Source organism: Schistocerca americana, chromosome 5, assembly GCF_021461395.2.
Source record: "Schistocerca americana isolate TAMUIC-IGC-003095 chromosome 5, iqSchAmer2.1, whole genome shotgun sequence".
Taxonomy (NCBI): domain Eukaryota; kingdom Metazoa; phylum Arthropoda; class Insecta; order Orthoptera; family Acrididae; genus Schistocerca; species Schistocerca americana.
In genome coordinates this window covers 92,598,942-92,621,356 of record NC_060123.1, presented here as the reverse complement: position 1 = coordinate 92,621,356, position 22,415 = coordinate 92,598,942, and positions in this window count along the sequence as shown.

Here is a 22,415-nt window from a genome sequence, read left to right as displayed (position 1 = left end):
AAAATATTGTAACAAAGATGCACCTTCTGTAGAGTTTTTTGGAAGAAGTGTTCTGGAAGAACAGAAACGATTTTTTGCAGTCAGCCAATTTTCACACTTCGTGTATAACCGAAAAGCACTGTGAACTGTAGTGTAATACATGTACATCGATGGGTTTCTAAGCAATACCTTCAGACTGCTAAAAATTCCTAAACAGGATATTGATAAGATGCAGCTACCAACTTCAAAAACTTACACTCGGAAAATACCTATCAATTCAAATAAACTGCAAGACATCAACAAGGTGATGCTACATATCCCTCACAAGAATGAATAATTTTACAAGGACATCCTGACATGCCCAACAACTGATTTTAAACGTGATGAATATTAACCCTATTAAGTAGCAGCTCTTTATTGTTTATATAGAAAATAATTTCGTTTATTTTTAAATGGGCATGTGTCTGATGACTTAAAGAACCCTGATTGAGAAGGAAAATATTTATTGTGTATCCATATTATTGTAAACATCATTATGTGCCATACTCTAAACAAAAAAATAAAATGCAAAAATACCGCAGATGTATGTAATGTATATTCAGTTTTTTGTCTCTCGTGAAAAGTTGATCCTATGAGCACTTTTGAAGAAACATCGCTTTGTAACGCCGGAAATGCATATCCTCCTATTTCCATCTATTGTACTATTATTTTTTTCCTTGTTTTGTTACCTCAAGATATGACATTTCTGTCTCTTTATATATTGTAATTGTTTTACTGTTTGTATATATATATTTATGCACTCATGTCGATGTATAATTGGTTTGTTTCGTAAATATTATTTGTATTTTTACGCTGGGTCTTGCCTAGGGAAAACTGCTATCGAACGATTACATCGATGGGTCGTGTGAAGAATCAAAGTGTGTAGGATCTTTGGTAGTGTTAACTCTGCCGCGTGGAGCGCGGGCTGAGCAGAAGGGTCTGGCGGGAGTAGCGAGTGGAGCAGGTGTTGTGTGACGCTCCCGCGAGTTGCCGCGCTTTCGGGGTTTGGCAGCATGTAATTGCGCTCGACTCGCGATGATAGTTTCTGACATGGTGTCGCGGACGGGAAGCATTAGCTGGCGCACATCAAGAGCCCGTTTCGCCTGGTGACCGTGTCGAGAAGAAGGCGCGCCAACATCCAGCTTCTGCAACAGCGACGGCCGACAATGAGTGACTGTCGCCACCTCCTCGATCGACGGCTTCAAACCTTCAATCAACCAACAAGGAAGACTAAAAGCACGTAAAGTTTCAGAACTGTATGGCAGACCTCAGCTTTTCAAATTGTTCCATTTGTCTCGCAAAATTACAGCAACTTAGCATGAACCTTTGTTGCTCATTGTCCCAATTTCATTGCCAAGCAGGGTCCCTTCCTTTTCCGAAATGAACCCGAGTGTCGTTGAAATTCAGACGCCAGCATTAAAGTAACATCATTTCACTGCTTTAATCTCAAAGGTATTCATAGCTGGCTTCAATATTCAGATTACACAAGCACAAATTAAGAGTGCGAGTTTTGTTATCGTATTTTAGCTTACCTGTGACTGCAGCTCAGCTTGGTACGTACTAAATTTTACTATTGTTAATTGTTCAGAATCATTTATTCAAGTTCAAAGTTAAATCTCTTATTTCTAAATTGCGTAGATTCAAGTAGTTTTTGAAATGATTGTTGAGGTAGTCCAAGACTAACCGTATTTTACTGAATTTCGATGTGCTTCAGAAAGAAAGCTCACTATTAACTTCAGTCACTAAATTAACTTTCGATTTTCCGGTTATTAATTCTTTTGCTAAATTAAGTCAGGGTGTAGCGAAATTTATTACTTCTGACAAACTTTCAGTTTTCACACTACACGTGTCAACCTTCAGTTGCCACGCTTCTAGTGCTAATTATATGTGTAATAACCTTTTTTTTTCAGTTACTATAGTAATTGTCCTTAGGACTGGCGACCGTGATTTCCCCCAAATCTCAAATACCTAATTACCGCTACTTAATTGTTAACGTAACGGCTGCACATTTACCTTCTTTATTAACTTTACCCCTTTTCAAAATTAATTTCCACCAGTTTCATTAGCACATTTCCTTTCATTTAGATGTAACCCTTTCCTCCCTCTTTACCGACAGGTTAACTTCGGTGACGATTGCTTTTCCAAAACTCCCATTAGGTACACGCGGTTTCATTTTTCACTGTCATTAAGGTCGATAAGTGAGGGGGAGGTTACACGTGGCGACCTCGTGACAGGACAATCTCCAGTTTTGAGGTTGTTCTGGACACGAATTTTGTATGGTGCAAATCTCGTAACAAAGTATTGGTTACGAACAGGTCGTTACGTCAGCGACATTAAGTAGTGGGAGTAAATCTAATTATATTTGAGATTTGGCATTTATATTGAAAATTATTGAAATGAGTGAAGGCAACAATTACCAAGATTTGGTAGACTTGGATACGGAACAATCGGTCGAACAGTGGGAAACGCGCACGGCGGTTCCCATTGTTCAGGGGCAGGCGGCTAGCATGAAAGACGCGACCGCCGAAACGCTTCAAAGAGCAGAAATGGAATTCCAAACTTTAGAAAATGTTTCGGAATCGGAAGCGAAAATCAAATCTGTACCCCTTGATGATGAATACGGGGGAACATGTATAGAGGAACCAGCTACGGAAGTAAAACCGGTAGTCTCCGGGAATTTAACTGATTTATTGAATGTTTTGATTAATGGAATCAAGAGTCAATCGGCAGAAATTATAGCTCTGTCTGCCAAGCAAGAAGCTCAGTCTGAAAAGATTGAACGAAAGCTAGACAATCAGAACAAAGCTATTAATGTTGTTAACAACAATGTTGGAGTTGTTAATACAAAAGTTGATAAAATCAAAGAAGATATTGTTGTAATTAATACCGAAATCGGTAATCTTAAACAGGAAATGATAGGCGTTCAGGCGGAAATTGCGAGCATAAATACTCGTTTTGATTCCGAAATTAGCAGAATCGAGAAAAGTGTAGGAGAAGCAGTTGCTCCGATCATCGAGAATAAGGTGACGGAACAAATTCAATTAGTGAAAAAAGAGGATCAACAGAAGGTGGAAACTTTAAAGGCTTTAGTGTCCGAAGTAGACAGTAAAGTGAGGGAGCAGGCTAATACCTGCGAAGAGAAAAAGAGGGAAGTGGAAACGCTTGCGACAACCACTTGCCAAGTAATTACGAGAGTGTCGGAATTAGAAAAGAAACTTGACGAAAAACAGAGCTATGTGCCAATCTGTACACATAGTTCGGAATTGTTGATGAAAGAGGAGCGGTTCGACCCCTTGAAAAAAGGCGGTATACACGCGACGGATTTCATTAAAAATTGTGAAAGAGTTTTACCCAGATCATGGACTAATGAGAGAAAAATTAATGCGGTTATTGATGTGCTGGCTGGTGATGCCAAGCGTTGGGGCTTAAACCTCGACATTACGAACCTGACTTTTGACGAGTTTAAAAATTTGTTTCTGGCTGAATACTGGTCAGAGCAAAAACAGCAAAGTGTCTGGCGCGAATTTGTCGTATCGAGGCCTTTCGATGCGAATTCGCGCGGTTCGATGAGGGAGTTTTGTGAGGGCTGGATCCGCAAGTTGGAATATTTGCGTGATCGCCGCACGGAATCCGAAATAGTCTGGGAACTCTACAAGAAGCTTCCAGATGATACAAAACGCTACGTAGGAAGCAATTACAGTACAATCAATGATTTCCTGGAAAGAGTTGAGGACGAGGACAATTGGCGCAATAATCGCGACAGTGGTAGAGGCCGTGGTAACAACAACGGGTACCACCCCAACCATAACAACGATAACCATGGGAATAATGCATACCGCAGGAATAACAATAATGGTTCGGACCGTAATAACAATCGGTACAATGCAAATAATAACCGGAATGACGGAAACCAGTATCATACTAGCGTGATACGGGCTGCGCAGAATAGTAATAACGCCAGAGGGTGTGACCAGCCGCCTCAGCAGTATCCGGGGAGCGTATCTGCTGGGACGAGACAGGGAAACCATTAGCCGCGCCGGTGAGGGGCCGACCGGGCGTGGAGAAATTTTGGCGGCCCAATAACAGGAGAAAACCCAGGTGTCGTCGTTATGAAAATTCCGTATGGAATAATCAACGGCGGGAGAGTGTGCCAGTGTTAGGAGAAAGGAGTGCGCCCACAAGTAGTAAATCAGCTGTATACATGGCAGCAGAAAATACATTCACTGTCAGTGAGAACAATTTAAGTAGTGTTCCGGAAATCGATTATAAAGTGGCAGCTGTAATACCCACAGCGGAACTGGAGATTGAGTTTAAGAATGATTCGCAATTGTTGAGAGAAGATCAGATGTCGGATAAAACGTCCGTCATCGAGCGAGGGGATGCAGAGAGGGATGAGGTCTGGCTAAGGCAGTTCGGTCGCTTATACGACGAACTAAGAGATTATAGGGGCCTGTACGGGAGGAGTGTTTATAGGGAGCGCGGGCAGGATTTGCCGCGTCTCGTCCCACAGGAAGATAGTATTTGTGAAGTGATGGAAAGTTCTGGCCCTAACCGGCAGACTTTACCAGAAATAGTTGATGTTAATGGGGAGCACGAGCAAGATTCGTCGTGTTTCGTCCCGCAGGAGTTAGATGTTGAAGTAGTAACGGAAAGTTCTGGCCCTAACCGGCAGACGTTACCGAAAGTTATAGTGGTAGAAGTAGCCGACCCATCCGACGCAAACCTCCAGTTTAAACATTGCGAGAGTATTAAGGAGAAAGATTACGAAAATTTTAGTGATAGCCGGACACGATTGGTAGAAAAGCACATAGATTACAGCGTGTATGAGGTTAGAGCTGACATTATACAGTCAGACGATAGCAGTGTGGGTTGCGCAGATCCAGAGGAAGTAATTGCAGATACTACTGGGCACATTTCTCCAGGTAGATTGGCAGATGAGATCAATCTGACCAAAGTGGAATCAACGAAGGTGACAATTAGTGAAGTGATAGCAAAGCAGCACTCACTAGTTGACGAGTTACAGGAAAAGGTTTCGGTATTGGAGGCGAAGCTACAGACTAAGCCTCAGGACAAACGTGTTGAAATTAAAACTGTATGTGAACAGAGGCTGAAAAAGCCGCCAGATAAACCGGATTTGGGATCAAAGCCGGATGGTTTTTTCTGGAATGACCTGGATATAGACGAGGATTTACTGTGGGAAAATAAAGAAACAGTCGAGGACAAGTGTAGACAGATAGTAGTGTCTGTTAATATGCACGGCCTACAACTAAACGTGTTGATTGACACCGGTGCAGAATTGAGTGCTGTATCTGGAAAAATATTTCAGTTACTGAAAGACAGACCTGGCATCGTAGTTATGCCAGTAACAGGGGTGAAAATTATCGGTGCTACTGGGAAGGCCAGTAAACCGGTCACAAAACAGATTTTTGTCAACTTCGAGATATGTGGGGCACGATTTGAACAAGAGTTTGTCGTCGTGCCAGACTTAACTACGGAAGTAATTATCGGGTTAGATTGGCTATTAAAGTACCGTGCAGTGATTAACTGCGAAAGCAGAACTTTGACATGTATGTCACTAGATAAAACAATGGTAGTTGGTTTTGACGAGGCAGGAGACGGTGTGCATAGGCAATACCAGCCTATACACATTGTTAACTGGCCGGATGACATTGACGTAGGAATGAGTTTGAACTGCCATAACATGAGGAATTTCGGCATTGACAAAAGTGTAGAAAGTGAATTGGAAGAGATAATCAAATTCCCTCCACGGATTGACATTAGTATTGGTGTGAAAAAAGATCGTTTGCGAGAAGTAATGAAGCTAAAAGCCGATGCTCGCATACGTCGTCATGACGCTAAAGCGCGTTTTGCTAAGTTTGCGATCGGAGACTTAGTACTCGTAAAAGCTCATGAGAAATCGAGCGAGATAGACAATGAAATCTCTAAATTTAAGTTTGTTTATAATGGACCATATAAAGTCATTGGTATACCTCACACAAATGCTTATTGCTTAGAGTATCCAAGCTCTGGAAAGCTATTAGGTATACGAAATATAGTAGATTTGAAATTGTACCAACCTAGGATCGATTAATACCACACAATGGGTAATTTGTACAATATGTAAATATAGAGTGTAAGATTTAAGGTTTGCTAGATTGCCATGCTTTTGACTGACCAAGGTCATTAAAGAAGTTGTAATTAATAAGTAATTAATTTTGATTAATCAATTTAATTTTAATCAATTTAATCATGATCTAATCAACTGAAAAATCCAAGCTGCTAGTTTAAGTTTTCAGCTGAGTCACAGTAGATTAAGCAATGTAAATATGATTTTGTAACTTGCTGTAAGATTTAATGAATATGAGATTTACTAGTCATTGCCGATGTACTTAGACGCTGCTTTAAGTTTCAGGCTAGTACATGTGTGATGATGGACAGTGTTGAGTTATCCACTGTGATAGTGTTTATGGACTCCTTGAGATTACTCGGGAGTGAGTTTTTCCGAAAGAATTCAGTGGAACGGACGTTCTGGAAACGCCGTCACAAGGGCGAGTGAGATCAAGCGTGCCGCACACGCGGGCGCAACAATACTGGCGAGGCGAGCCGCTGTCGGCTCTTGTGCCGCTGTTGGCTCTTGGGCCGCTGTCGGCATTCTTTGTAGTTGCGAGTACGGAAGGCGGAATTGTTTTTCTTCCTGGACAGCTGAAAGAATTCTACTGTCAATATTTATGTTTTTTTCGATCTGATGTGTGTTATTTTCTTGTTTAGCGTTTAATGGACTCCCATGACGAGAATATTAATTATGAAAGGGTTATGTAAAAATGTGTATTCTATGTAATTAATTATTAATTTGCGTATTTTGATATACCTGTTTTTTATGACCATGTACTCTGATCAATTTTGCAAATAGTATTCCATTTCTTGATACTGTTGGGAATTTTGACAATTTTAGAATAGCTAAACCATTTTCTATGTTTTCTATGAATTTTAATATGTTGTCAACCTGTTTTATTTTGTGCAAGATGACAGAGTGGAATAAGATTAGGAGTGTCTCCACTCAATTATTATGGTCTAAAAAAATTTATTTATGCTTAATTAGACGAATGCTAAATTTTGTTGATGTTTTGAGCATATGCATTTCCGCTGTTTCTTTTTTGGGACATTTTCTGAGTCTGTTTACGTTACACGAACATCCTCAGACAATGTGGGGCACGTGTAACGCCGGAAATGCATATCCTCCTATTTCCATCTATTGTACTATTATTTTTTTCCTTGTTTTGTTACCTCAAGATATGACATTTCTGTCTCTTTATATATTGTAATTGTTTTACTGTTTGTATATATATATTTATGCACTCATGTCGATGTATAATTGGTTTGTTTCGTAAATATTATTTGTATTTTTACGCTGGGTCTTGCCTAGGGAAAACTGCTATCGAACGATTACATCGATGGGTCGTGTGAAGAATCAAAGTGTGTAGGATCTTTGGTAGTGTTAACTCTGCCGCGTGGAGCGCGGGCTGAGCAGAAGGGTCTGGCGGGAGTAGCGAGTGGAGCAGGTGTTGTGTGACGCTCCCGCGAGTTGCCGCGCTTTCGGGGTTTGGCAGCATGTAATTGCGCTCGACTCGCGATGATAGTTTCTGACATGGTGTCGCGGACGGGAAGCATTAGCTGGCGCACATCAAGAGCCCGTTTCGCCTGGTGACTGTGTCGAGAAGAAGGCGCGCCAACATCCAGCTTCTGCAACAGCGACGGCCGACAATGAGTGACTGTCGCCACCTCCTCGATCGACGGCTTCAAACCTTCAATCAACCAACAAGGAAGACTAAAAGCACGTAAAGTTTCAGAACTGTATGGCAGACCTCAGCTTTTCAAATTGTTCCATTTGTCTCGCAAAATTACAGCAACTTAGCATGAACCTTTGTTGCTCATTGTCCCAATTTCATTGCCAAGCAGGGTCCCTTCCTTTTCCGAAATGAACCCGAGTGTCGTTGAAATTCAGACGCCAGCATTAAAGTAACATCATTTCACTGCTTTAATCTCAAAGGTATTCATAGCTGGCTTCAATATTCAGATTACACAAGCACAAATTAAGAGTGCGAGTTTTGTTATCGTATTTTAGCTTACCTGTGACTGCAGCTCAGCTTGGTACGTACTAAATTTTACTATTGTTAATTGTTCAGAATCATTTATTCAAGTTCAAAGTTAAATCTCTTATTTCTAAATTGCGTAGATTCAAGTAGTTTTTGAAATGATTGTTGAGGTAGTCCAAGACTAACCGTATTTTACTGAATTTCGATGTGCTTCAGAAAGAAAGCTCACTATTAACTTCAGTCACTAAATTAACTTTCGATTTTCCGGTTATTAATTCTTTTGCTAAATTAAGTCAGGGTGTAGCGAAATTTATTACTTCTGACAAACTTTCAGTTTTCACACTACACGTGTCAACCTTCAGTTGCCACGCTTCTAGTGCTAATTATATGTGTAATAACCTTTTTTTTTCAGTTACTATAGTAATTGTCCTTAGGACTGGCGACCGTGATTTCCCCCAAATCTCAAATACCTAATTACCGCTACTTAATTGTTAACGTAACGGCTGCACATTTACCTTCTTTATTAACTTTACCCCTTTTCAAAATTAATTTCCACCAGTTTCATTAGCACATTTCCTTTCATTTAGATGTAACCCTTTCCTCCCTCTTTACCGACAGGTTAACTTCGGTGACGATTGCTTTTCCAAAACTCCCATTAGGTACACGCGGTTTCATTTTTCACTGTCATTAAGGTCGATAAGTGAGGGGGAGGTTACAGCTTCCACCAAATCTAGAATTTTATAATAAACTGAACGACTCTGATGTAAGTAATGAAGAATAAAAACATGCAAAAAAGGATTGGAAAAAATTATCATCGAGAATCTTTCGGATGAATGGGCTGCCATTCCTCCACAGACACTTCGATACCTCAATGAAAGTGTCCTCAGCAGAATTAAAGCGTTCATAAAGACGAAGGGTGAGTGCACCCCACATTATCTTCCATTAATTGGTCTCCATGTACTTTTGATAATCAAGTACATGTTACAAGCGTCAGGAGCCGTCTATGCTGGGTATGATTCTGAAACTGCTTACGCTTCACCGTAGGTTTTTAACCATCTTTTACGTAAGGTTTATTTTTGTTCAGTCCGCCCCCGTTAGCTGAGTGGGCCGGCCGCTGTGGCCGAGCGGTTCTAGGCGCTTCAGTCCGGAACGGCGCTGCTGCTACGGTCACAGGTTCGAATCCTGCCTCGGGAATGGATGTGTGTGATGTCCTTAGGGTAGTTAGGTTTAAGTAGTTCTAATTCTAGAGGACTGATGACCAGTTAGGTTTAAGTAGTTCTAAGTCCAAGGGACTGATGATCTAAGATGTTAAGTCCCATAATGCTTAGAGCCTTTTTTTTTAGCTGAGTGGTCAGTGCTGCGGAATGCCACGCCAAGGGGGCCGGGTTCGATCTCCGGCTGGGGCAGGAGATTTTCTCCGCTCAGGGATTGGGTGTTGTGTTGTCCTTATCATCGTTTCATCCCCATCTCCAACGCGCATGTCACCCATTGTGGCCTGGAATGCAGTAAGTACTTGCCCTCGGCGGGCGAACGTCCCCGAATGGGGGACTCCTGGCCCACAATGCCGTGTGGTCATTTCCATATTTCTGTTCTTCCTTATTACTTTCTGTATTCAAGGAGTTAGTGTGAAAGAAATTTTAGCTTTACGTCTAAATATTTTTATTTTGGGTTAAATGAGATCCGCAACCAATATTTTAGACTACGCCAAGTATGTTCGCCTCGTACGAAACGTAAACTGTCTTTCAGCGTTCTTACACGAAGGCCTGGAGACGTCGCAGATAAAGCGTTATAGGAATATTATCATGTCACCGTTGCTGCCTGTCAGTCGATACGAGAACATGTGCAACCTCTCTGCCGTGCAACAACATGAAACTGGGCATGTGTGACGTTTAAGTGAGTTTTACGTTTGATTGTTGGGAGTGTGCGCCAGCGCTGGAATAGTTAGGCAGGTGTACAGATCTAGTCGGCCGCGAACAGTCGGTCGGAGGGAGAAGTCACATGCTAGGCGGGTTGTGTGCGAAATTTAACAGTCGCGGACCGAGCAAGGTGCAGTAATAATACTGAACAGTCCTTAGTAAGCAGCGAATACTGTCAAGAATTGAAGCATTCATGATAGCTGAAGTTTTATTCCTATCACGTGACACAATTTTGTAACCATAATTCAATAATCGGTTCCAACAAAAGCCATAAAAAAGTAATAGTGACTTTTCACTCAGCTGTGCTTAATTAACTGCACAAATCGATCATCATATAACTGTGATTAAGAAACAATCATTAATAGATAAGGCTATTAGTAATTAACGGGAAATATGCAAAAGTAGACCTCTGAACTCAACAATATGGAATTTATTGACAAGATAGTGGAAGCAGTAACTAAGCAGAAATTTCCAATCGTAACAAGCCATTGATTTTCCATGGACGCTGTCAGGAAACAGCCTTCTCGCCAAAAAACAGAGTTTGTCGAACTGCCATCAACAAGCAGCCAAAAATTAGGCCACGAAATGGGTACAGCCATCTGTAATTTGTAGAAACAATTGTGGGTAGGCGAATGGAGCGCCCCGATAGGTGAGTCCGCTTGACTTCAGGTTCGCGTTCTGTTAAAGCACGACAACTGACAATGTTTAAATTTCGTGTTTTTCCTGATGTAGCGAAAGACGCTGCATGAGGAAAAACACGAAAGTTAAACGCTGAGGGATACTGATTATTTGAAAGAATCAGTTATAGGTTGAATAAATTGTACTACAAGCTTTGATGTTACAGCATATCAATATTGTACATCTTATTTATCGCTGGCGTCTGGAACTTTTGAAACCGGGCATGCCTTTTCAATTGAGAGGGTATTGTTTTGCTGTATAATGACGACAATGGCCCAGCGACAGTGGTCACGTGCCGTCTTGGTGTGTCGTTTTGGGCTTCACTGCGGATAGGTCACGCAGAGCCCCGTCGCGAATAACCAGTAGGATAAATTTGCTAGAAAGCGTAATTAGTATTTGACAGTATTATGTCACGTCGTAGGAGAAATGTGATTGAGTAATGCAGTTATTTCACTGAAAGGCGGGTGGAATAACGTACGATATTTAAGGTTGAAACTTCATCTTATTTGTGAATCAGATATTTTCGTGGAGAAACGTATTGATAGTACGAGAGGCGTTCGATAGTAGTGCAATTCATTGATTTTTCCCGGTCCAGTTTTTATTGAAAATATCCTGATTTACTGGAGGATATCATAGAATGTTCCCGCTTCATCCCCCATAGTTTCATGTTCAGTTGGCGGCGCTAAAGGTAGTGTTCAAACCGGTATCTGCACCGGATGTGCGTCCCAAGCAGAGAGTGCAGTTGAGTTTCTTCTGACGGAAAACCAGAGCATCGCAGATCTTCATAGCCGCCTGCAGAATGTCTGTGGAGTCCTGTCAGTGAACAAAAGCACGGCGAGTCGCTGGGTGAGGCGTCTGTCGTCATCGCAGCCAGGCCGCGCAAGCGTCTCCCATCTCGCGTCTGTCGGCCGGCCGCAGACAGCTCTGACTCCTGCAATGCTGGAACGTCCGGACATTCTCAAGGTGATGGACGGATTACAATCGAACACCTCGCTGCACACTTGGACGTCTCCAGTCGGGGTACACAAAGGTGTGTGCCTCTTGGCTTCCTCACCGCCCAACAGAAGAACATAAAGAGCAACTAAGGACCATCTCTGCGGTATTGCTTGCACGTTTCTAGGCTGGTAGCGACAATTTTGCCGACCATCGTTACAGATGATGGAACGCGGGTTCATCACTTCGAACCAGAAACAAAACAGCAATACATGGAATGGCAAAACATCACCGCTGCTCCGAAGAAAATGTTCAAAGCCGTACCCTCAGCCGATAAAGTCATAGCGACGGTTTTCAGAGACCGAAGGGACTATTCTGTTTTATTTCCTCCCACATGGTGCAGAGATCAACTCAAAAGTTTGCTTTACTACCCTCAGGAAATTGCAGAGACGACTTCAGCGTGTTCGTCGCCACAATAATGCCAACAAACTTCTCCTCCTCCTCCGAGGCAACACAACGCCCCACAAAAGTGTGCGCATCCGAGAGAAGAACACATAACTTCTTTGGACTGTTCTTCGTCACCCATCCTACTTCCTGGATGTCACACTTTTAATATTTCGTCTCTTTGGCATGCACTCCGCGGGAAGCAGTACTTGGATGATATGGAGATTACTGACGCAGAAAAACTTTGGCTCTGACGTCGACCAGTAGAGTGGAACCACTTGGGCAGACAAGCCCTCCCAACAAGGGGGCGTAAGACCGTCGCACTGAAAGGAGATTCTGTTGAAAAATAGAGTTTTGTGGCGAAGAGTGTTGGGAATAGTATTGTGTACTGGAATCCCGAACAAAAGCAACCAGCCTTCAGACAAAGAAGTGTGCTGCATGACTTACTGAACGCCCTTTGTAGAACGTAAATGAAAAAATTTCTGTGGTCAGTGATTACCCGTTCGATTAGTGTGGAAAAGCAAAGCAGCAATGGTTACTTTAGTGTCAATTTTTAATTTAATCGTATGGCTAGGGCCCCCCGTCGGACAGACCGTTCGCTGGGTGCCGGTCTTTCAATCTGACGCCACTTCGGCGACCTGCAGTCGATGAGGACAGCACAACACCCAGTCCGGGGGCGGAGAAAATTCCCCGACCCAGCTGGGAATCGAACCCGAGCCCCAGCGAATTCACAATCCGTGACGCTGACCATTCAGCTACCGGGGGCGGACTTAATGCCAATGTGAGACAAGCATAACTGGTAAAAAAAGGTTGTATGAGCTTCGGCATACTTACAGGAGTGTGTTTTGTGTTAAAGGAACAATAACACAAAGTAATTTCACTTGTGCTGTAATAATTTTGTGTGACATTTCCCATTTTTCAACTGAACTAAAATTTTGTGTATATGTTTGAGTACCTACTGATATTGATTTCAGTGTGTGGTAAGGGGTCGCCCGCTACCAATTAAAGACAGTCACTAGGCTGTTCAGCACTACTGTGTACATATACAGGGTGATTCAAAAAGAATACCACAACTTTAAAAATGTGTATTTAATGAAAGAAACATAATATAACCTTTTGTTATACATCATTACAAAGAGTATTTAAAAAGGTTTTTTTCACTCAAAAACAAGTTCAGAGATGTTCAATATGGCCCCCTCCAGACACACGAGCAATATCAACCCGATACTCCAACTCGTTCCACACTCTCTGTAGCATATCAGGCGTAACAGGTTGGATAGCTGCTGTTATTTCTCGTTTCAAATCATCAATGGTGGCTGGGAGAGGTGGCCGAAACACCATATCCTTAACATACCCCCATAAGAAAAAATCGCAGGGGGTAATATCAGGGCTTCTTGGAGGCCAGTGATGAAATGCTCTGTCACGGGCTGCGAACAAATGCTTGCTGGATGCGTGCATTTCGAACGAAGTATGGTGTTAAACCTCCTGATAGGTGGTGTATTAAACGTTCGTATAAACACGCTGAACAACTGTCGTCGATTCACTTCTGCCGTACTCAATAACACAAAAAGCTTTCTGTTGAGCGGTCGCCATCTTAGCATCAACTGACGTTGACGCCTAGTCAACAGCGCCTCAAGCGAACAAATGTACAACTAAATGAAACTTTATAGCTCCCTTAATTCGCCGACAGATAGTGCTTAGCTCTGCCTTTTGTCGTTGCAGAGTTTTAAATTCCTAAAGTTGTGGTATTCTTTTTGAACCACCCTGTATTACCATGAGAAATCTTAGTACACGCTGCGCCCAGACGTGTGAGTTTAAGTTAACGACTGGCACAAATTTTCACCTTGCCACATTGGTTTATATCAATTCCCACTGGCATCTAATGTCTTTAATTCTTTTGTGTCTTGAAGATAGAAAAGGTTCATTTGTTATTATATATGAATGTTTTGGAACATACACTGTGTCTGAACATTTCGAATTACCTCGAAGGTAATGGTCTATTCACAACAGATTCAGCTAGGTTTGAGAAATTATCATTCTTATGAAACACAACTATCTCTTTATGCGCGATAATAACTGAGTGCGATTGACGGGGTATCTCAAATTGATGTCATATTACTAGATTCCCAGAAATCGTTAGACACTTTTCCTCAAAAGAGGCTTCCAATCGTATTGCATGCCTATGCCCGGGTTCAATTGTCAGCCGGTTTGGAGACTTTCTCCTCTCGGACACTAGCTGTTGTTTTGTCCTCGTCATCATTTCATCCTCATCACCGGCGAGCAAGACACCCAATGTGGCGTCGACTGAAGTAAGACTTGCACTTGGCAGGCCGAACTTCCCCGGATGGAGCCTCCCGGCCGACAATGCCATACCCTCGTTTCCATTTGCATGCCTATGGAGTACCACTCCAGCTCTGTGAAAGGTCTGAGGTTCCAGGTAGATCTCGAATGTGTCTGCCTTTATAACAGACTAATTTTGCCTAATTAAATAGAGTCTCATACCTTCAATATGTACATACATACCAACAAACCACTGCAAAAAAAGTTGGTGATGAGGTTGCTGTAGGGAAGCAGAGTTTAGGACAGTTGACAGTAACTGCAAAAATTTCACGTTAAATTTATTTATTCGAACGATGGAATACGATAAAGATTGGCTCTGAGCACTACGGGACTTAACTTCTGATCTCATCAGTCCCCTAGAGCTTAGAACTACTTAAACCTAACTAACCTAAGGACATCACACACATCCATGCCCGAGGCAGGATTCGAACCCGCTACCGTAGCGGTCTCGCGGTTCCAGACTGTAGCGCCTAGAACCGCTCGGCCACCTTACAGCACATGCAGACTATATCGTACACAGAGCGCATTGAAAACTTTGTAAAAAAATAAAAAAAAAGAAGGAAATGAGGCATTAAAAAGATGATTCACAAAACTAATAAGCTAAATTTCTGCTTGATTTCAGTTCCAACTTATGGATCAGGTCTAACTAGCTCCTGTATATATGTTTGGAGCTTAAGGGCGCTGAACGCCGAGGTTATCAGTTAGTGCCCTTACACACACTAAAGAAACGATAAACAGTTCGCCGGTGTGAGTGAAATACAACTAACTTACTTCTAACTGGGCCCCTTCAGCTCCGCGTAGTTATAGATCGCATATACGTCACTTTGTTCTGCATTCTAGATCCTTCAATTTTCTTAACTTTCTCTCAACTACACAACGGAATGGGTAAAATCTTCTTGCAGTTTAGTTCTGCGTACGGTCGGAGAGCTTTGGAAGGTTAACGCCTCCTTCATGGTAATGAGATAATTGTCTGCCGAGGGTAACACCGGATATCTGTCTCCGCAAGAGACAGGCGCTATACAAGCGTTCCCGTTCGATTTCTCGATAATGTTACGGAATTTATATTCATGGGAGAAGATGAAACGGGATCCTCTTAATTTTGCCAAGAAGCCGACAAGTGAGTTTAAGGAGAAGTAGTGGTTGTGATTACGGCAGATAATGCTAGGGAGTCGAGAGCCGCTTGCTAACCCCTACCGTTAACATTCTTCCGCCCAACGAAGCTTAGGCGCACAACAGAGCAATAGCAGTTAACGGTAGAATGTATTGCTAGACGGTAGTAGTTTTACATGTTTTCGTGGACCGTAAAGTAATGATGCAGCCTCCACGGCAAACCGCTTGCTAACCCCTACCGTTAACATTCTTCCGCCCAACCAAGCTTAGGCGCACAACAGAGCAATAGCAGTTAACGGTAGAATGTATTGCTAGACGATAGTAGTTTTACATGTTTTCGTGGACCGTAAAGTAATGATGCAGCCTCCACGGCAAACCGCTTGCTCCGAAAAATCGTTATTCCACAACACGAGAAGGGGCACGCTGTAACACGGCTATAAAATAGCGCTGTCATATATCCTCCTAACTACTGGGAGCCACAGTTTTATTTTATGTATGATTTAACGACATGTAGCTGGTGCCGCAGAGTCTGCCTATTTGCGTATATAAAGTACGAGTTCGACGGATTTGTTGCAGATAATTACACCAATGAAAGCTGTTTTCCACAGACTACACTTACAAACTCACACACTCAGACACCACACACACACACACACACACACACACACACACACACCCATGCACACAAACCTTTCATAGGTTGACTATTATAATAACCAGACACCTGACAAGTTTGTTTGGCAATGGCCTAGCTGCAGTGGATACACCGGTTCCCGTCAGATCACCGAAGTCAAGCGCTGTCGGATGTGGCTGGCAGTTGGATAGGTGACCATCCGGGCCGCCATGAGCTGTTGCCATTTTTCGGGGTGATGCCAATTGAGGAGCTACTCGATAGTAGCGGCTCCAGTCGAATAAAACCATCATAACGACCGGGAGAGCGGTGTGCTGACCATACGCCCCTCCTATATGCACCCTCATCTGAGGATGACACGCCGGTCGGATGGTCCCGATGGGCCGCTTGTGGCCTGAAGACACAGTGCTAACAAGTTTGTTTGCGTGGCCATTCTCTGCAGCAAGCACAGGAATACTTGTTTTGTAAATAAAGTCGCCTTTCCTTGCTGCAAGAAACGGTGGTTTTGTTTACAAAACAGGTTTAACCAGACGCCTCCTTAATGCAAATTTTGTAATGCTGGTTTGGCTAATGTGTCAGCTAAGCTGATTTGCGACGCGGACATACGTTTATATGTATACTCTCGAATCCACTGTGACGTACATAATTTTGAGTACTTCCCATGGTACTGATTGTTAGGGCTTCTTTCCGTTCCATCATTCCGAAAAAGTGTAGAGCACGAGAAAAATGAGCGTTTAAACTCTCGTGTGCGTTCTGTAATTAAGAGTTTTAGTGCATTTCTAATTTCCTCGTTCAACAGTGTTTCCTGAAACAATGTAAATATACTTTCGCGTGACAGTTTGCGGCTATCTTCAAGGGACTAACATTCAGTTTCTTCAGGAAGTCTTGTGACGCCCTCCTACGAGTCAGACAAATCTGTGAACATTCTTGCTATCATTCTTCGTACGGCCGGCCGAAGTGGCCGTGCGGTTAAAGGCGCTGCAGTCTGGAACCGCAGGACCACTACGGTCGCAGGTTCGAATCCTGCCTCGGGCATGGATGTTTGTGATGTCCTTAGGTTAGTTAGGTTTAACTAGTTCTAAGTTCTAGGGGACTAATGACCTCAGCAGTTGAGTCCCATAGTGCTCAGAGCCATTTGAACCATTTTGAACCATTCTTCGTACACTTCAATATACGCTGTACTCCTATTTGGTATGGGTCCCGCACACTTGAGCAGTAAGTCTAGGAACAGTCGCATGAGTATTTTTCAAGCCATTTCCTTCCTAGACCGATGGCATTTCCCAAGCACTTTGCCAAAAAAAGAAAGATGAGTACTCCACCTGCTTTACCTACGACAGTATCTGAACAACGGTAAGAACTGACGTGAAGCGCCTTGCTGACGTCTGTCGTTTACGTTTGTAACGAATGATCTAGTTTCGAAGTTCGTGCAAGTAGGCTCTCATAATTTTGAGTCATTGTGGGCAACCGAAGAAACGATGGCCTGTGTCATCTGTTTCTCCGGAGGTATGAAGCACGTATCCACGATGAAGTGTTGTACAAATGTTTGACGAGATGCCCATGGCTAAATATGAGTTCATGCATTAAAGAGGAAAGGCATCTTGTTTTCGAATGTGGGGTCGCTTTTTTCGGGATGGACAAAACGGTTCAAATGGCTCTGAGCACTATGGGACTGAACATCTATGGTCATCAGTCCCCTAGAACTTAGAACTACTTAAACCTAACTAACCTAAGGACATCACACAACACCCAGCCGGGGATGGACATTTACCATCTGAATTGTTATACATTTCTTGCCTCTTTATTTAGTTTTCTCCTAATGCTTCTGTAATGTCTCTACATATTACATCTATATACATGTGAAACCGGAAGCAAAGATTTCGGTACAGGTTTTGTCTCCTTCCTCAGCAGAGTCTTTGTCAAGCATATCAACAGCTTTATTGTCGGTAATCCAACTATGCACTTTCTCTGAAGCGGAGTAACGTAAGTGTACTCACTAATCCAGCACACAGTAGGGTTTTCTGTCGTTTCAGTGATAATATTTTATCAGAATTGTTAGAGAAGGCAGTGTATCACTTTGCACTGAGTACAAAGCTGTTGTTATCTGCCAACATAAATGTAGTTTCCACTGTGGCCACGAGTTAAGCATTCATCGAACTTGCCTCCGTTGCTAATTTGAATAAATATATCTTCCAAAAACTTGGACTGTTGAAAGTGTAACTGAAACAATAATGACCTATTTAGAAACTAAATACTTCCACATTATGTCATTGATATGTACAAAATTAGAGTTAATATCGAGAAAATCATACACAGAGAGAATGTTCATTATTGTTTTCGAGGGAAATTCTTTAATGGGTATGCAGTGTAGAAATATTCACACCCTATACACTGACAATATTCCTGGAAGTCCCCAGTGTATTAAAGTACTGTTGCGCCGCGAAATAGTATATTACAATTAAATGAATACCCCTAGGCGTTGATGTAAGTCAACGGGGACAGTTGAAAATGTGTGCCCCGACCAGGACTCGAACCCGGGATGTCTTCTTACATGACAGACGCTCTATCCAGCTGAGCCACAGAGGACACAGAGGATAGTGCGACTGCAGGAACTTATTTCTGGCACGCCACCCGTGAGACCCACATTCGCAACTTATTGTCATGCACTATATTCATAGTGCACCTGCCCATTATACTCATTACTCGCGGCTTTACTGCCGATTCCCGTTCTTACACAATTTGTGCAACCGCACAGAAGAAGATGGTCAAATGGACGGCGAGCCTCAATTATATATATGAAGATGGTATCTGTTCTTTCGAACATATCCGAAAGAACAGATACCATCTTCATAAATAAATAGTATATTGGCGCAATGAACTAAAAGTTCTGACATCTGCCCTGGCCATGCAACAAGCAGGGCAAAGCAGATGAAACGGCATCAGCAGAGTGGCGTTTCAACATGGAGAGGCCGCTGCTGTTGTAGATGTTACGGCTGCACTAGCTAGCTGACTGATACATAACGAATGATGTCGGTGGCCTGAGACGCCAGTGCAGCAAAACGCCTTCATAGGGAGTGAGGGTCAGTCATTATGGCGACCGCGCACGACAAAGTAAGAAAGTATAGGCTGGGCACTGCAGTAACTATTCTGTACACTGCTGCTGACGCTGTAGAATACTCCAGCCACAGCGTCAGAAGTGTGAAGTTTGGACATCACACGGATGTTCAGAAAATCTTACCAGATGAGAGAAGCGGGCCGAGTGATGTCAGAGTTCCCACAAGGTAGCAAGACGAACGCGGGCCAGTCCTCTGTACACATTGCTCAATGCCAGTGGAAGCAACTCACTCTGCACTTGACCAGCCATGTCGCTCTGACATCTGCTCGTCTAGCCGTCTACGAATTTCTATGCAAGAGCAAGTCCCACGCTGAGGACTTGGACGGTGATAGTCACAGCACCACCATCCGTGCAGAGTCCGATGCAGAGGACTTTGGCGCCTTCGATCGGCCCTCCTACAGCTGCTGCCGCCTTCCACCCATAGAGCGCCTGGTTGCCGTTCCGGGACGTGCAGCCACCCTTTCGTCATCACAGGGGATGCAGTCCCTGATGCCCACCTACCGGTTCTGTGGGTAGACTCCGTTACTAGTGGCTGCAGTACCTGTGTGGACTGTACAGCGTGAGCATCCGCCCCGGTCACCCCATTCCAACGCTGCTATAGTTGAATTCTTTTATCTTGGCGGCTCGCGCATGCCCTCCCAGACGCGGGAGATTGCTGCGTTGCCAGTTGCCCACGACGCACGCGCCAAGAGAAGCAGCGCCATAGTATAGCATAGTTCGCAAGCTTAGGTTTAGGGGGGAGCGCGCAGTTCATGAAGTAAAGCCTCCACGGCCGCATTAACCCTATCGCTGCTACAAGACGTGCACCCTGCATTCCGCGCTGTGCGCGATTTTGTCATTGCACTGCTCGCCTGTGTAGACACATGGTGTTCCAGCTGCTTTGACACTCTTATCATTCGATTTCACAAAAACTATTTGGCCCAAAAATTTGATTTTTACACATCTTCTTGACTGATACCTTCCCCCCATAAATGACATAATTTTGTTTGGATGTTCAACGCAGTTATTATGCAGCATTAAATATAGTAAACCTTTGCACGAAATTTTGAAGAGTTTGCAGAGGTAAAAGTCCATAGAGTATACTTTCCGCATGGTCGATTTTAGTTGCCACAGTGTTGAGAATGAAATGTGGACAAGATACCTAAATTACATATAAAATTTACTGTATAACAATATCTCATTTCATTTAATTACCACATAGGTGTCATATGTAATATTGAGAAATATTCCGTCTTTCGCGAATGTAACAAAAGTTTTATTTACACCGGGCACGTTTGGCTTTATTTTAAAGCACTTCAATCAATCAAAAGGAAGTAGACAAAATACATTAAACAAAACTGTGGACTTACAAAAACATTAGAACTTGAAAATACCGTCTATTAGTGAAGTGGTCTGAGCTATGTCAAATATAATTTTTGTGTGTGGCACACACAAACAACATTTATTTGCTAAAACACTGATCAGCCGACACAAACGTTGAATATTGTGTTACCGCAGCACAAAACTACGAAAGGTGACTTGGCAATGGAGGAGACAAAATATTGTCCACTGAAGATGTTTCAAAAGAGAGACACGCATCTGGTCTAAATAAGTCGCTTTATTACAGTCGCAGAAGAGGAATATATTTCAATACCATTGGTAAAACTGCGACTGTGGAACAAAAACAAGAAAGAGAACATGAGTACCATTGTGTATGTGCCATACCTTTCATTGACTGAAGTGCTATAAAATAAAGCCAAACGCGCCCGGTGTAAATAAAACTTTTACTACAGTCGCGAAAGACGGAATATTTCTTAATATTACATACGACACCTATGTGGTACTTAAATTAAATAAGATATTGTTGTACAGTAAATTTTATATGAAATTTAGGTATCTTGTCCACATTTCATTCTCAACATTGTGGCAACTAAAATCGACCATACGGAAAGTATACGCTATGGACTTTTACCTCTGCAAACTCTTCAAAATTTCGTGCAATGGTTACTACATTTAATGCTGCACAATAACTGCGTTGACCATCGAAACAAAATTAAGTCATTTATGGGGGGAAGGTATCAGTCAAGAAGATGTGTAAAAATCAGATTTTTGTGAAATCGAATGATAAAGTGCGTCAAAGCAGTTGAAACACCATGTGTCTGCACAGGCGAGCAGTGCAGTGATAAAATCGCGCACAGCGCGGAATGCGGGGAGCACGAGTCTGCAGCAGCGAAAGGGTTAATGAAGAGACAAAGCACTATAAATTTAAAAAAATTACATTCAAACGAATAAAATTCGTGAAGCAAGACACTTCGATATTATTTTTAAATAAAGAAAATATTAAGCACTGGACAAGGTTTTTTTTTTTTTTAATCTCATTTTGTTCGCTTTTGTTCGTTGTGTCTGCTCGGGGTGGACACCGTAAGACATCCATTTATGTTCGTTGTTGATCGATTGACTCAGTTATTTTATTACAGAGGGCAGGTAACCCTCTGACCGAACACACTGAGCTACTGTGCCCGCCGTTTTGAACCCTTAACCTTTTGCTTACTAGCCCAACGCCTTAACCGTTACGCTATCGCAGCTCGTACTGCAGTTATACTCCATGAGGACTTTAACAGGTCATGCAAAATACTGACAAACACTGTTGGTATGACTATGAATTACTCACACTTCGTCGAAGTACAATAGGAAATAAACAATTACCGCTGTTCTTTATTGCGGAAAAGCGGTTCGTGAGATTGATACAAACACCTTTCCTTGCTATCGCCTGAATTAGGAGTCTTATTGCTCGTTTTGTTTAATTAATTAACAGAATATGAAGCAATTGGTATAAAGAATGCTTTTTCCAAAGTTTCTATAAAAGGAAGTCTGCTATCAAGACATTGCTTTTGTTCTATTACTTTATTTATGACTGAACGTTTCTAAAACTGAAGACACTCGTCCGTACTCTGCTCTGCAGTCGAGATCTGGCAACGTCGTTCTCTGTTCATTGGCTGACTGTGTTTTGTGACGTCAGATGCGCAGAACGAACCTAAACTCGGCCGCCAACATAAATGACGCGCACTTTAGCAGCCTCTGACAGCGCGAACGGTGACGCATTCTCACTTTGCGAGGCCAGTGGTACTGTGCCAACACTGCTGCTGACGCTGGCTCAGCCG